Below are 6,161 nucleotides of genomic sequence, written 5' to 3'. Positions count from 1 at the left end.
AAGGTCCTGCCAGCTCTCCTTTGACCCTTGTGTTCCTTCCACTTTCCCTCCTCCTCTGTGTCCTGCAGGTTCTCTGTGGGGCTGGTGCAGGCTGCAGCACTGGCAAAGCTCCTCCACCTCCACACCAAGGGCAGCAGTGGGACGGCACAGGCACCTGCCCGCAGCCCCCGTGCCCAAACACAAACCCAGCAGCATCTTGTGGGGCTTGTGAAAGGGGTCTCTGCCCTGGAAGGGGGGTGGAAATGGATGATCTTTAAGTTCCCTCCCAGCCCAAAGTCCCAAACCATTCTGTGATTCTACAACAACCCAAAGCAGCACAAGGACATTGGGGCCTGACCCCTGCACTGCCCTGTCCCTGCCCCGTGCTCTGGTTGTACTTGGCTGGTACAGCACAACATTTATCAGACAAATATGGTGATACCATACCCATCCATATGCTGATACCACACTCCATACACACACACATATACACACACTGTTATGCTATATATATTTATATACTGCAGTAGCTCTTCCCACAGAAGACTACCAAAATCCTATTACTTTGCATTAGGCTTAAACCCTAGCCTGATGCTCCCTATGAGGCCTTTAACAGGTTATACTGCACAGCCTTGATTAACAATATTTTTTTTTTTCCATTTTCTCACTGTTTAAGAAGAAAAAACAAAAGGAAAGAAAAAAACCCCACTCCATCTTTTCTAAACTGAAATAAAGGTTTAGGTGAATGGGCAGTATTCAAGAGAAAAAAAAAAAAAACATAAAAGCTCTTTTACAGATTTCTCTGGCAATCAATAAAAAAGTTTCTTGCAGAGAAGATGAAACAACATCATATTAGTATTCATATATACATTAAGGTATGAAACTAGATACCTGCTATTGCTGTTTACAGCTAAAACAGAACTACAAATCACTCTATGGGGAAAAAAGCCAGCAAGACTCAAACAAATCTGACCAGAACAGTAAAATCTATCCCATGTTTATAAATGTGTAGGAGGAGAGTATAAATTATTTTATTCAGGAAAGAGATTCCTAATTACATTTTTCTTTTTGTAATAATACCACCCTCTAGTGGCACCTTTTCTGCTTTACTGAAACAAAAATGTGGTTTACCGTATCAGTCATATGCACTGAGATATGGTACAAAAATTGCAGATAGGAATCTGTTAACCTGGACTGAATTTCAAGCCCACACTCTGCAGTCTCTGAATATCTACAGCTTTGGAAAAATCTGTATTTGACTCATTTCAAACACAAATTATAAAAATAAAATATGAAAAGCATAAAATAATAAAGTCCTTTTAATGCACATTTGCAGAATAACATTCCAGATAGATGAATTCCTCAGTGTTTGGTGAGTAAATTACACACTGAAGTATGAGCCTTATAGTTTCAACATATGATCTCAGCCCCCTGAAGATATTTTCTTTCACAGCTTTAAAGGTAGATTTAGCAAGAGCTTGTGACTGCTCCATCTCTTGGATTTCCTTAACACACTAAAAATTCATCAACAAGGTGGTAGTGGGATTTTTTAACCATTCTGACAATTTCAGATAGAAACAACTAGAACAAGCCATTCCTAATTTAGAAGCCATTATTTTAACAAATCAGTTCTAAGCAGAGGTGAGCCTGAGGCACTCCCAGCATATTTAGATATTGAGAGCCTTACACTTTCTGGGATAAAGATTTGGGATATCATATCAGGGATAGCAAGAATAATTAGATACTGCCACAGGCACAAGGTTGGAGCAAGATCTATACACACTTATTTTTATACTTGATAGAGAGTGAGTAACACACAGCTTCAGAAATTTGCCTCCTGCTTTTCTTGCTGCAAGGTACAGTCAGCAGGTCAGCCAGCTTGAGGCAATTCCTATGCTGGGAAAATTCAGCATACAAAATTTTGAAGTCCTCCAAGTAAAGCCAGCCTGAGCACACACTAACTTTTTTGTGGAGATAGCTGATTGGCTACATCCAATTCTATTGAATTTACAGGCAAAATTGTAGGTAAATTGCATAGGAGGGTGAGGTGGAGACTTGATTCATTGCACTAGTTCCCTGCTTCTGTAACAATATATGAGGATCAGGTTTTTCCCAAAAAGTTATTATCCAATGACACTTGAAAATAACTTGCTCTTGCTCTTTGCAGACAGGGATGCATGACAAGAAAGGAAAGGAATCTTTTATTTGGCTTACACATCTTGCTTTCAGCAGAGCTCCAGGCACTTTACTCAGAGACGAGCTCTACACCTAGAATGGGACTTAATCTGTCAATTTTCAAAATAGTTTGGGTAGATTTGCATCATGGGATTAAAAGCAGGAAGCTAAACCTGTTAGTACTCTCAATCTCTCCCCAGCCCCCTGACAAGTGCTGGCATATATCAGGTTAAGGACAGGAGCCAGCTGTACTGCTGGAGGCAAAAGCAGCCTCAGCTCTCCCACTACAAGTCTAATGCAGAGCCCTCACATGAAAGGCATGGTATTATAACCCAAGTTTTCACCCTTCAAGTGTTGTCTTCCTAGAGTTCTACCTCTAGGTGATACGGAGGTCTCAGGCAGCCGTAGGCAGTCCTTGGTGAAGCATCATCCCCAGTCCCTGAAGAACCAGACCCAGCAACTGCTGGGAGAACCTGTAGCTTCAGGCTGCAGCAGCCACCACTGATCTGCTGGAAGCAGGGTGGCCCTTTGGCTACTGCTCACTGTTCACAGTGATGACTGTGAACCAGTTCTGGGCTGCACCCACCCAGAAAGCAGATGAGCTTTCCCCCATTTGTCAGGAGAATTACCCAGGACCAGGGAGAGGAAGCTTATTCCTCACCAGAAAAAGCAGAGGAAATACCTGGAGGCTCTGCTGAACATCTGCCTAACCACACAGAAGAGGGAGAGATTGACTTGGATTCCCTTGGTCAAAGACAACATTGATATGATGTTTTATATATATAATATATATATAAATATATATTATATAATAGGGACACCCCCAGCCTAACCTCAGCATCTCTCAGTGGCCCTCATTTTGCCATGGATCACATTATCCTTCCCACAGGAACCTTACAATTCTTGGTTCAAGGTTGTGCATCCCAGTACAGGACCATGGTGTTGTTGGCTCCTTACGGCTCTGATCTGAGGAATTCAACTTGCACACACTAAAAAGCTCCTCAATACATTTACAGCAAATGATGCATACATCCTAGCCAAAAACTTAGTGCCACTAAGTATTTTATCTTGCCTGCAGCGAGCTGCACAAATGAAGCACAGCATTTCACTCCTCTGAAGCCTCAGATGTTAGCTTGTAGTATTGTAGCAGCATATCCCAGCTAATAACAGGATACCACAAAGCTTGTCTTCATCATCTGCCCAAAACCAGCTGCTTTGACAAGACTGCTGGTACCTAAAGATGGAACACCACCCTCCTAGAATGGGTACAGTTATTTTAAAGTAGTCATATAAAATTAGCAGCTGCAACTACAGGTGGGGTCTAGCTTTTTCAGCACATAAAATTTATATAGATTCCTGTCAAATGAGGCCAGCAATGCAGACCCAACAAAAATCTTCTGCTCACAGTCCCTCTGCAATGCAACCCTTCTGTGCCTCTTTTCTCCCACCTGTCTTTCCCAGAGCTGTCATCTGCCCAAGCCCACCTTGTCTCTCCTTCTACATTTCGCTCTTCTTGCCACTGCCCTGTGCAGTCCCTTGCAGGTCCCAGCTGCAAGATGGAGAACTCTGTTACCCTACCACAAACCCAGTGGCTGCAACACCAGGTTGAAAGTTAAGACAGAACTGTACTCAAACAGGCAAACTCCCCCAGAAAAGCTCCAGAGCAATGACCAAAGTAAGTTAGAGTGTTGAGTGCGTGCATGCACCACAGAGAGAAAGAAGCAGTTCCTGGAGAAAATGATTGAGTACTTACAGCAATTTCATGGCAAAAAACTGTTACCTCTATCCTCCAAATGAGACTTCATGTTTAAATTAGTCCTTTGCTAACATGAAATCAGAGTCCAGTTCCATCTTGCAATTGACTTGTATATTGTTTTTGCCAGGTCTGCAAAGCATTATACTATCACTGTACTTTGTCAGCATCCTCATTTCCAGAGCCTCTTTGCTGTTCCAAATAAACAGGTCCCACCTTTGCAGAATTGCAGCCCAAAGGCCATCCCTGCTGGGCCACTCTGTTCCCGTGGGCACAACACTGACCTACTGCTCTTGGGGCTCAGGCAGAGCCCAAGCAAACAAGCAGTGCTTGGTCACCTCTGCATCCACCTGGACACATCTGGCTCACATCTCTGGGAGTCTGAAAACAGGGTAGGAACACCAAACTTTTCAGCCAGCTAAGTCAGCTTAGTGCCAGCACTTCTGGAAGCAACCACAGAGCTCACCAGAACCAGCCACACTATGAGACGTCCTGCCTGCTGCAAGATGAGGGGCCAAAAAACAGGACTTGAGGAATGAAGTATAGCACACTGCTGATTTTTTTCAAACAAAGCTTGGTTATGAGAAGACTGGGACCCAGTGCAAAGGCAGCAGCAGGCTGACCTGAAGCACATACACAAAGAAGCCTCAGATAAATGATGTCAAAGAACTACCACTAGAATGATCACAAATGTCTCAAAAGGCCTGTATACGAAGAAGAGTGGACCAGAGCAGTGATTAACTGTGTAAGTGCTATAAAATTACTTTCTGCTATAGTGCAAATATTTTTTTTTTAAAGTGGATTAGATAAACACTAGGTGTTAGCATTCAAACAGATACCAGGAGCTTCCATTACTTTTAGATAATTGAAGCCTGAATATTATGTGCATTATGTCTACGCTGCAGTCCTTCACAGCACTATATAAAATATATTAGTTTCCATTCCCTGCACTGTCTTTATGCAAATGGAGAAGAAATAAAAGAATATCTTATTCAAAAAAAAAAACCAAAAACAAACCTGAATACCACATACAAAAGGAAACAGCTTACAAGACATAAATATAAAATATCTAAGACTTCTTAGAATACATTTGCTGTCAAAATCACACTGCAGGCAAAGGACACTAAATTAAATATTCCCCCAGTATCCTCATGAACTCAAGCAAGTGATGAGGTACATGAAATTTGCTGCAAGATAAGATTCAACACTGCTATTCTAAGCAATCTGAATGGCACTGGGAATATCAAATCTCAGTACCTGATCTAAAAATGTTTAAATACGTCTGGAAGCAATAGCTTTCAGTATGCTATCATAAATATCTTTACCTCTTGCATTTATAGCAGTCATTTATGCATTACTTTCAAAGTACATTAGCACATTTAATCCTAGTTTAATTGGTATAGAGGAAAAGCTGGCAGATGGGGTACCACTCAGTTCAGCAGAAGTCTATTTGTTTTCCAGTTCTTATAATAAAGACACTGATCAATCTTTCTGGTACTGGAGTTAGTAATGAATATATTTTTTTCCAATTACTGAGTTTCTGGTCACCTTTACTTACTTCACAGATATGTTCCCCCCACTTTGTTTAATTATGCAGGTTTTCATTTCTGGCCTAGCCAGTTTTACATCACAGATACAGAATCACAGAATGGTTGGGGCCAACAGGGATCTTAAACACCATCTACATTCAAGCCCCTGCCATGGCTGGAAACACATTCCACTAGACCAGGATGCTCCAAGCCCCATCCAACCTGGCCAGGGATGGGGCAACCACAACTTCTCCGGACAGTCTGTTGCAATTTCTCATCATGCTCGTAGCAAAGAACTTCTTCCACATATCGAATCTTGCAGTTTGAACCCAACACAGTCTCCCCATTACCTCATTTGCAATTTAAAACATAAACTCTGTAAAGCATCAAATAAGAAACTATGCCATGAGTGTTCATGAGGATCTGACAAATCTATAAACATTCATTCCACATGCTCACACTCCCCACACTTTGTTTTTGGTCACAGCATACCTCAACTCCGCAACACTCTTTCATACTGATTGTATGTCACCTCTCTTCAGCTTCATCTGTCTTCATCCAAGCCACTTCCTATGGCCCGAGTTTTCTGCTCCCCATGTTATATTAATTTACTGCTGAGATCTTACAAGGAGAGCCACAGGGACAGGACTCATAGACAGTCCCACAAATTTTGCCAGCACTCTTTCTTTCTACCATTTCCCTGAAAATCTCTCCCATTCCCTCCC

Source organism: Cyanistes caeruleus, chromosome 4, assembly GCF_971803275.1.
Source record: "Cyanistes caeruleus chromosome 4, bCyaCae1.hap1.1, whole genome shotgun sequence".
Lineage (NCBI taxonomy): Eukaryota > Metazoa > Chordata > Aves > Passeriformes > Paridae > Cyanistes > Cyanistes caeruleus.
This window is presented reverse-complemented; position numbering follows the sequence as displayed.